This window comes from Zea mays, chromosome 1 (assembly GCF_902167145.1).
Source record: "Zea mays cultivar B73 chromosome 1, Zm-B73-REFERENCE-NAM-5.0, whole genome shotgun sequence".
Lineage (NCBI taxonomy): Eukaryota > Viridiplantae > Streptophyta > Magnoliopsida > Poales > Poaceae > Zea > Zea mays.
In genome coordinates, this window is record NC_050096.1 from 103,717,763 (window position 1) to 103,728,953 (window position 11,191).

The following is an 11,191-nucleotide window of genomic DNA, read 5'->3' on the forward strand; positions in this document are numbered from 1 at the left end:
TTCTTGAGGATTCGGTGAAGGTAGAGTCGGTTGATGGAGTAGCAAGCGGTCTTAATCGCTTCTGCCCAAAACCGATCCGTTGTCTTGTACTCATCAAGCATGGTCCTCGCCATATCCATGAGAGTTCTATTCTTTCTCTCTACAACAATGTTTTGTTGAGGTGTGTAGGGAGAAGAGAACTCATGCTTGATGCCCTCCTCCTTAAGAAATCCTTCAATTTGAGTGTTCTTAAACTCAATTCCATTATCGCTTCTAATCTTCTTGACTCTCAATCCGAACTCATTTTGAGCCCGTCTCAAGAATCTCTTTAAGGTCTCTTCGATTTGAGATTTTCCTGCAAAAAGAACACCCAAGTGAAGCGAGAATAATCATCCACAATTATAAGACAGTACTTACTCCTACCGATGCTTATGTAAGCAATCGGGCCAAATAGATCCATGTGGAGTAGCTCAAGCGGCCTCTCGGTCTTCATGATGTTCTTGTGTGGATGATGAACTCCAACTTGCTTCCTTGCTTGACATGTGCTACAAATCATGTCTTTCTCAAAATGAACATTTGTTAGTCCTAAAATGTGCTCCCCTTTAGAAGTTTGTGAAGATTCTTGATCCCAACATGAGCAAGTCGGGGATGCCAGAGCCAGTCCATGTTAGTCTTAGCAATTAAGCAAGTGTCTAGTTCAGCATTGTTGTCATTGAAATCAACTAAATATAGCTGACCATCTAATACTCCCTTAAAGGCTATTGAATCATCACTTCTTCTAAAGACGGTAACACCAACATCAGTAAATAGACACTTGTTGCCCATTTTGCATAATTGAGAAACAAAAAGCAAGTTGTAATCTAAAGAATCTACAAGAAAAACATTAGAAATGGAATGGTCAGGAGATATAGCAATTTTACCAAATCCTTTGACCAAACCTTGATTTCCATCCCCGAATGTGATTGCTCTTTGGGGATCATCATTTTTTCTCATATGAGGAGAACATCCTTTTCTTCCCTGTCATATGGTTTGTGCACCCGCTATCGATTATCCAACTTGTCCCGCCGGATGCATAAACCTACAAAACAAATTTGGGTCTTGTTCTTAGGTACCCAAACGGTCTTGGGTCCTTTCACATTAAAAACAAGCACCTTGGGTACCCAAACATAAGTCTTTGGACTCTTGTGTTTGCCCCCAACATATTTGGCAACTACCTTGCCTGATTTGTTAGTAAGTACAAATGAAGCATCAAAAGTCTTGAATGAAATGCTATGTTCATTTGATGCATTAGAAATCTTCCTTTTAGGCATGTTGATATGAGTTGTATGTCCAGAGCTAGAAGCCTCATTACTATATATAAAAGCATGATGAGAAACAGAATGAGATTTCCTAGCATGAGTTCTTCTAATTTTGTGCTCAGGGTATAAAATGTAACCTTCCTTATCCTGAACCATGGGAGCCTTGCCCTTAACAAAGTTAGAAAGTTTGTTCTTAGGGGCATTAAGTTTGACGTTGCTTTGGCTTCCTTGTTAGAAACCAATGCCATCCTTATTTCCAGGGCGTCTCCCATTATAAAGCATACTACGAACAAATTTAAATTTTTCATTCTCTAGTTCATGCTCAGCAATTTTAGTATTTAAATTAGCTATGTGATCATTTTGTTCTTTAATCATAGCAAGGTGATCATCCATAGCATCAATATTAATATCTCTACATCTGGTGCAAATAGTGACATGCTCAAAAGTAGATGTAGAGGGTTTGCAAGAATTCAATTCTTCAATCTTAGCAATTAAACTAACATTTTCAGTTCTAAGACAAGAAATTGAATCATTGCAAATATTAAGCTCTTTAGACAGGTTTTCACATTTTTCTACTTCAAGAGCATAAGCATCTTTTAGCTTAACAAATTTCTTATTTTCCTTAACGAGCAAGTCCTCTTGGCATTACAAGATATCATCCTTCTCGTTAATGGTTTCTATAAATTCATCAATTGTCTTCTTTTGATCTTTGGTAAGGTTTGCACAAAGAGAAGTTAAATCATCATCATTATCACTAGAGCTACCCTCATCATCGAAAGTAGTGTATTTAGGAGTATCTGTAGAATGTACCTTCTTCTTTTTGCTATCCTTAGCCATCAGGTATTTGTGGCTGACGTTGGGGAAGAGAAGGCCTTTGTTATCAGCGATGTTGGCAGCGTCCTCGTCAGAGGAGGAGTCGATGGAGCTCTCGTCGGAGTCCCATTCCCACCCAATGTGCGCCTCACCACCCTTCTTTTTGTTGTAATATCTTTTCTTCTCCATTTTCTTCTTCCCTTTCTTGTTGTCATCCCTGTCACTGTCACTTGTATATGGACATTTTGCAATAAAGTGACTGGACTTACCACACTTGTAGCAAACCCTCTTGGAGTAGGGTTTGTAGTCCTTCCCCTTCCTTTGTTTGAGGATTTGCCGAAAGCTCTTGATGATAAGAGCCATCTCCTCATTGTCGAGCTTGGAGGCATCGATTGGGAGTCTACTTGGTGTAGACTCTTCCTTCTTCTCTTTCATTGCCTTGAAAGCAATGGGTTGCGCCTCGGGCATGGAAGTGGCGCCTTGCTCCAAGTTGACAATATGTTTGGAGTCTTTGATCATAAGTTCAAAGCTCACAAACTTGCCAATGACCTCCTCAGGAGACATCTATTTATATCTAGGATCTCCACGAATTAATTGAACTTGAGTGGGATTACGAAAAACAAGAGATCTTAGAATAACCTTGACCATTTCATGGTCATCCCACTTGGTGCTCTCAAGGTTGCGGACTTGGTTGGCCATTGTCTTGAGCCGGTTGTACATTGCTTGTGGCTCGTCTCCTTTGTTGAGGATGAATCGACTGAGTTCTCCCTCGATCGTTTCGTGCTTGGTGATTTTGGTCACCTCGTCCCCTTCATGGGCCGTTTTGAGGATGTCCCAAATTTCTTTGGCACTCTTCAACCCTTGCACCTTGTTGTACTCCTCTCGACACAAGGAAGCGAGGAGTATAGAGGTGGCTTGGGAATTGAAGTGCCTTACTTGGGTGGCCTCATCGAAGTCATAATCCTCGTTGCCAACCTGTGGTGCATATGCTCCAAACTCAACAATATCCCATATACTTTCGTGGAGTGAGGTTAGATGGTGTCTCATTTTATCACTCCACATACAATAATCTTCACCATCAAAATATGGTGGTTTGCCTAAGGATACGAAAAGTAAGGGATCGCGTTTAGTAATGCAAGGATAGCGAAGAGGCATCTTACTATACTTCTTACGCTCTTGGCATTTCGAAGATGTGGACGCTGAGGTGGAAGGTGAGGAAGAATCGGTCTCGTAGTAGACCACCTTCTTCATTTTGTTTTTCTTCTTGTAACCCTTCCTATGTGACTTGATGGAGCCGGCGGATTCCTCCTTGTGTTTGTCGCTGACCTTCTTCGACGGAGTCCTTTCTACGTTGTTCTTTATCGAAGATTCAGGCATTTCCCCGGTCACCATCTCTCTTTTGGCGTGTTCTCCCGACATCACATCGAGTTGTTAAACTCTAACGAAGCACCGGGCTCCGATACCAATTGAAAGTCGCCTAGAGGGGGGTGAATAGGTCAAACCTTAAAATTATAAACTTTGAACATGCACTTCACCCGGGGTTAGGGTTAGAAATAAATAATAGTGAATTCGGAGTGCGAAAGATAGTTCTCCTTGCTATGAGTTGCTCAATCAATGTGGATAACTTTGGGAGCTAACTCAAATCGATGGCAAGGGAACTTTAGAAAGAGAGGAGAGGGAAGAAACAATTTGAGTGATGAAGATCAACACAAATGAACACGGTGATTTGTTTCCCGAGGTTCAGTTCCAATGAACCAACTCCTCGTTAAGGAGGCCACAAAAGCTAGGCCTATTCCAACCCTTTCCCTCTCTCAATCGGTCACTTAGACCGGTTGAGTGTTTCTTCTCAATCTCACGGGTCACTAAGACGCTGCAAGGATCACCACACAATTAGGTGTCTCTTGCAAACTTTACAAGGCACTTAGAAAGTTTGGAGAGAGAAAAAGAAAGCAACCAAGCAACAACAACAACAAAAGAAACACAACTCACCCTCTCTCAAGTCACTAAACACTTTGGATCACTTGACTTGATTTTGGAACTTGGAGAGAATTGAAGGCTTTGATTGTGTTTTTGGAGTGTATTATTTGCTCTTGTATTGAATGAAGAGTGTGGGATGCTTGAATGGCTTGAATGGTGGTGGTTGAGGGGTATTTATAGCCCCAACCACTATTCTAGTTGTTGGCTGACTGTTCTGTCGATGGGCACACCGAACACTCTATTGTTCACTGTCTGGTGAGTGCCACGTCAGCCGACTGTTAGGGTTTGGAGCGGTAGACCGTTGAAGTCATCTATCCTCTTACTGCACCGGACAGTCCGGTGCGACCTGTCATAGCAGACTATCTTCTGACGCTTCAGACTGTGTGCATAGTCGAGCAGTCGAGCGGTGGGCGAAGCAGACCATTGCTCGTTGTCTCACCGGACAGTCTGGTGGCTCACCGGACAGTTCGGTGAATTTTAGCGCACGGACGTGTAATACCCACTTTGTAAGAAAAGTCTAAAAAAGAGAAATTATATAACTTTATATCTATATGTGTTATCAATGTTTATCATTTCATGTGAACACCACAATTAAACAAATAAATAAATGACAAAAGACACCCAAAAACAATACATGCATCATGCTGGGATTTTATTTTTGTGTGCATTTTGTGACAACATAAGATGATGTAAAAAAAGAAATATGTTAAAATCCAAAAGGGGGAATTTAAGATCTAAAGGAAATTCAATGATTTAGAAAAAAAGAAGAACGAAACAATATTATGTGGGTGAAATGAGTAATAAAAATATATATAATAAAATATATTATTTCTATAATGGGATTTGAATTTGTAAATTTTACCCAAAGGTGAAACTCCTAAAAGGATTCAAAATTCAAATTTGGAAATTGAAAACAAAAATGAAATAAAACAGAAAATAAAAGAAAAAGAGAAAACAACCTTACTTGGGCTTGGTACCCAGTTCGGCCCACTCAGACTTTCCTCCGCGCGGCCCAACTCCTCTACTGTTGCGCGCGTGAGTCCTCTCCTGCCCACTCTCTGTCGCGTGGGGACACGGGGTCAGTGACTCTCCTCACCTGCGCTAGCTCACTGGCGCGTGGGTCCGATGGGCGGAACGGTACTCGCGTGCTCTGTGGACTCGTGTGGACGTTGTGCTGTGGGGCCAAAGCGTCAGCGCTCCCTTCTTCCTCGGGTCGTGACGACGGGCGCGACTTTCGCGCGTGCTGAACGGATCTCACCGCCACGTCCGGCGCAAGGTTCGCTCGGTCCGTTGGGTTGTTGATCGTATAAGTGCGTGCGCTCGGTGCCGAGACCACTCATCGCCCCACCTGGCCGCATCCACACCGCCGTGCGGAGACAGCTCATCGCCGCCACTAACTCGTCCTTTTGTCGTTGTCCCGGTGTCGGACGGTAGTCGGGGTGATTCGCCTAGAGCTGTGGGGCGTGTCAGTGGTGGATTGGCACTCGGACAGCCTTGGACGTCGATTGAATTCCTCGCCGGAGCCCAACCAACCCCACCATTCCGCCGCTCGTCGTGATCGGCTTATTTGCACAGGCAAATCTTGGTAAGAACCCCTCGCCCAAGTCCTCCTTCATACCCTCAATATGTAGACCAGACTAATTGGGTTCTCATGCGCTCAGGTCGGAGAATTTCATCGCCAGTGGTAGTGCTCACCGCCGTCGTGTATTGGGGGGAGCCGGTCGGGGTGGTCGGGGAAGGCTGTAAGGTTCCCATCGTTGATCTATTTGGGGAACGAATGGGATTATTCCGAAGCATAATGATTCGTGTGGTGGGATCGGTGCCATTCGATCTGCATCTGGTGGATCGGGGCATATCGCGGGTAGGAGTGATCTGCACCGTTGATTTTAGATCTGGTGGCCAGGAACGCGTACTAGTTCGATTGCGATCTAGATCTAATCTGGGCCAACCGTTTCTAATCCAACGGCCAGATCTGGGCGATACCTCTTCGCTGCGTCAATCTTACATAAGAGCCCCTGTAGTTTCTTAGAATTAACCCACGATCGACGCATGTTGTTCACAGAGTCTGTGTAATCATGCGTCTGGGCCCCTGGGTTTCTCTGGATTTGTGCGCCTAGTCCAGAACAGTATAAAAATCAGAGAAAATAAATTATAAATGGATTTTTAATATGAAAATAATTACCAGAACTTGATAAATTCATAGAAAATCCATACTTGGTCCAAATTAATCCATTCCAATTTCTAAATTTTTTTAATATTATTTTCTATCACTTAGAGTCTCTGTTTTGACATGAAAACAGTAAGAAAAATAATTTCTCACTTAATCCTATTTTAAGCACATAAAACCTTTGAAAATTCATATCTTAAAATCTATAACTCCAAAATTTATGATTCATGTTCCTAGGAATTTATTTTAATGTGTAGATTATTATTATGTATTTTGTTTACATGTTTGGTGTGATGTTAATTTTCTCTATATATTGTGCTTGTTTGTATTGTGGCGAGTAGAAGAGCCTATGACTATGGATCCTGGTGACCAGCAGATAGAAGTAGCTGAGCAGGAGCTCATTGAAGGCAAGTTGTGCCCTTGACCACTTTTGTTACCCAATAATGTTCTTTATAATCATTTACCATGCATAGGCTTAATTTTGATGGGACCCGATAGGTCACCCTAGACTGTTTATCCATTTTACCTTGTTATCCCTGAATCACTTGGGTAGTTTTGCTATTGCTTTACATGGTTTTGGGATAATATTTTATTATATCCATGTTCCAGTTATTTTGTTATTCTATTTATGTTCATGTCAAGATCATTAATGTTAATTGGAACATGGAGCTTAACTTGAGAAACACGTGCCACCACAAGGGTTTAATGGGACGCCCTTGGCTGACTAATTAGGAAAGCTAGTGGAAGACTACCTTACTCGAAAGGGGCAAGGGCAGTAGGGGAGTTGCATGCAAGGAGGTTCTCGGGTTGATTTTGCTGCGATGGCGGTCAGACGGGGGATTCTTGCAAGTGCTCTTCCCATAAACTGTAGCGGGTTTTCGGAAGCTAGTGGAACTTTGTAAAGGTCTCGTAGTGGTGCCCTGCCTCGCTTCCTTGGTAGAGGTGTATGGGAGTCACGATCCCTTGGCAGATGGGTAACATGACTTGTGGGTACAGGGTACAACCTCTGCAGAGTGTAAAACTGGTATACTAGTCGTGCTCGCGGTCATGAGCAGCTCAGGACTCTCGCATGATTAATTTATGGAACTTAAATTCAATTTGTCATTTGCATTTCATGGGATTATTTATTAATTTTGTTCTATTATTTTATTAAGGTTTGGTATTTACTTACATTTAGTAACTGCTAATAAAATTTTGACCAACTACTTAAAAGCAATGCTCAGCTTTAACCCTATTGTTGATTAGCCTTACACATCACATGAACTCTCACCTTTGGTGAGTTCATGCCACTGGTTCCCCACAACTTGTTGAGCTATGATCATGTGTGAGCTCACCCTTGCTGTCTCACACCCCCCCCCCACAGGAGAAGAACAGGTGGTTCAGGAGGAGCCACAAAGCGAGGAGTTTGATCTGATCTAGGTGGTGTTTCCCAGTTGACTCTTGCGCCAAGGATGATCCTTAGTTTGTTTTATATTTATCTTTTATTTTGTAATTAGTCTTCCGCTATGTAATAAATACTCTGATGTTATTGTGACATTTATCTCTATACACTCTGTTATTATATATGTTGTCTTCTTGGCGCATGTATGAGATGCACCCGGCTTTGTTCCTTAAAGCCCGAGTGTGACAGAAGTGGTATTAGAGGAAATATTTACTATAGGACGAAACCTAAATAGAAATGGACAAAACCCTTATCTACTTACCTTACTCAGATTCATTCCATACTTACCTTATCTTGATCCTGTCTCACATTTTGTTGTTCTACTCTTGTTGGTGACTTGCTCTCAAATGCTTCGGCTTAAGAGCAAGGCAACATAGAGAATGTTAAACGTTAAAGTCCTTCGTCATTCAGAGCATCATTTCCCTTAGGATATAACGACTCTCGGACAAAGGTTACAAAAAACATACCTTCGTAAACACGACATATAAAAATGAAGAGGGAGTCATACGAAGCATGAACAATACGAACAATTAAATATGTTGTCATTATTGAATTATTTCTATTTTATTACTATGAATAAGTAGAAATGATAGTTTATTACAAGTGTACCTTCGGCTTGAAGGAAGATAAAGGGTACAAGAGTGACGCAAAAGCAAATGCCAAGTCAGCGTGAACAGTACGGGAGTACTGTTCATCTATTTATAGGCACGGGTCGCAGCCCATGTAAAATTACATTCAGGCCCTTTGCCTTTGCTAATAACTCTATAGTAATTCATCGGGGTCTAGATAGCCTTTTCCTCTTTAAGTCGGTTTCCTTTTTCCTGTCATCATGCCGAAGCTCCCTTGCGCACAGCTTCGGCTCTGTTCCATCCTTCGTTTCCCTCGTGCTTCTTCATACTGTGATTTTGACTCAATTCCGAAGGGTCCAAGTCCGAAGGTACCTGCCCATGTATTATACTCCAGAAACATTGTTAAATCACGTTTTTGAGGACCTTCGGAAGCCGAAGGCCCCCAACAGTAGCCCCTCGCAATATTAATTTGTTAGGATGATAAATTCAGATTGCGATATGGACGAAGGCCCTAAGCCGAAGGTCGGACTGGTGGCCTTCCTTCTTTGGCTTTGGGCCTCCCAAAGAGAAAGGGTCTCCTGGTTCGGGTCCAGCGGCTGCAGAGCGGCAGCCCCTGTTGCTGAAGCTTTCTTTGGCGGCATGACGAAGGTCAATGCTTGCCGAAGGTGGTCAACAGGTTCACCGGAGTTGGGCGCCAATGTTGGTGACTTGCTCTCAAATGCTTCGGCTTAAGAGCAAGGCAACATAGAGAATGTTAAAAGTTAAAGTCCTTCGTCATTCAGAGCATTTTTCCCTTAGGATCTAACGACTCTCGGACGAAAGTTACAAAACACATACCTTCGTAAACACGACATATAAAAATGAAGAGGGAGTCATACGAAGCATGAACAATACGAACAATTAAATATGTTGTCATTATTGAATTATTTCTATTTTATTACTATGAATAAGTAGAAATGATAGTTTATTACAAGTGTACCTTCGGCTTGAAGGAAGATAAAGGGTACAAGAGTGACGCAAAAGCAAATGCCAAGTCAGCGTGAACAGTACGGGAGTACTGTTCATCTATTTATAGGCACGGGTCGCAGCCCATGTAAAATTACATCCAGGCCCTTTGCCTTTGCTAATAACTCTATAGTAATTCATCGGGGTCTAGATAGCCTTTTCCTCTTTAAGTCGGTTTCCTTTTTCCTGTCATCATGCCGAAGCTCCCTTGCGCACAGCTTCGGCTCTGTTCCATCCTTCGTTTCCCTCGTGCTTCTTCATACTGTGATTTTGACTCAATTCCGAAGGGTCCAAGTCCGAAGGTACCTGCCCATGTATTATACTCCAGAAACATTGTTAAATCACGTTTTTGAGGACCTTCGGAAGCCGAAGGCCCCCAACAACTCTGATCATTCTTATCTTTTATACTCTAAGACAAGATGGATTTCACACCCTGGAATCCTACATTTAAGACACTATTAAGAGGTAGGAAACCTAAGACAAAATTTAAGCTATTTTCTCTATTTAAAAATGTTGTTTGATTGTTCTGATGATAAATGTCTGATTTGCTTCTTTGATTGATTGAAATATTATAAATGGACATCTTAGTATGTACCACCATAAGGTAATGAATTAGCTATGGTAGGTAAAATATTAATCTGCTTAGGTAATAAATTCCCCAAAGTAACATGCCTTGTAATCACCTGACTTGTCTACAATCCTTTCTCTCTTACCATATGTTTCTAACTCAGATGGTCAATACAAGGAAGGGTGGTGGAATTGATTTACCTCCCAATCAACACACTCTGAGGATATTTAGACAACCCCAGCCACAACCAGCAGAGATGAATCCTCCACCACCGCCTCCACCAGCAGGAGTTGACCCACTGGTTGCAGCTCAGATGAGGATGATGCAACAAATGGCTGACACTATGGCAGATATGCATGCTCAGATGCAGCAGGAACGCCAGGAGATGCGCCAAGAGCGGGAGGAGATACGTCGAGAGCTGCGCCAAGAACGAGAAGAGATACACCAGGAAAGGAGGGCGCAGCAGCAACAACAACAACAACAGCAACATCAGCAAGCACCACTGCCTCCACCACCACCACCAGTTCCACCCCAAGATAAGCACCAGGAGTTCATGAGCCATAAGCCACCGACATTTACTAGTTCTCCTGATCCACTGGACGTAGATGATTGGCTGAAGTCCGTAGAGAAGATGTTGAACATTGCTCAGTGTACTGACCGGGAGAAGGTTTTATATGCTTCTGGTCGTCTGACAGGTCCTGCTGCTGATTGGTGGGATCCATATATTGTTGCCCACGATGCTGCTGACACTATCACATGGGCGGAGTTTTCTACGTAGTTCAGGAACCATCATATACCGGCTGGACCGATGAAGATTAAGAAGAAGGAATTCCTATCGCTGAAGCAGGGAAGTATGTAAGTCAGCGAGTACCGTGACAAGTTCGTTCAGATATCTAGATATGCACCTGATGAAGTTGCTGAAGATGAGAGGAAGCAGGAGCATTTTATTGAAGGACTCAATGGACCCCTGCAGTATGCTCTAGTGGCACATTCATTCCCATCATTTCAAAGGCTGCTCGATAAGGCTCTAGCTATTGAACACAAGCGTGTTCAGCTGGGAGATTTGAAGAGGAAGGCTATATCCCAAGGACAAGGAAGCAACAGTATTCGTCCATGCTATAGTTCACCCCAGGGGACACCAGTTCGCACTGGCGGAGGCCAGCGCCCAGTTCAGCAATCACCTCAGAGGACTCCCCTGCCTCGTCAGGCTACCCCCACTGGTACCCCGACGAAGTTCTCAGGACAGAGTGCAGGCACTACTTGCTTCAAGTGTGGGAAGACTGGACATTATGCAAATGTTTGCCCACAGAGGATTGCTACTACCCCAGTTCAGAATAAGCAGCAGACTCCAGGATCTGGCAAGGAATATTCTAT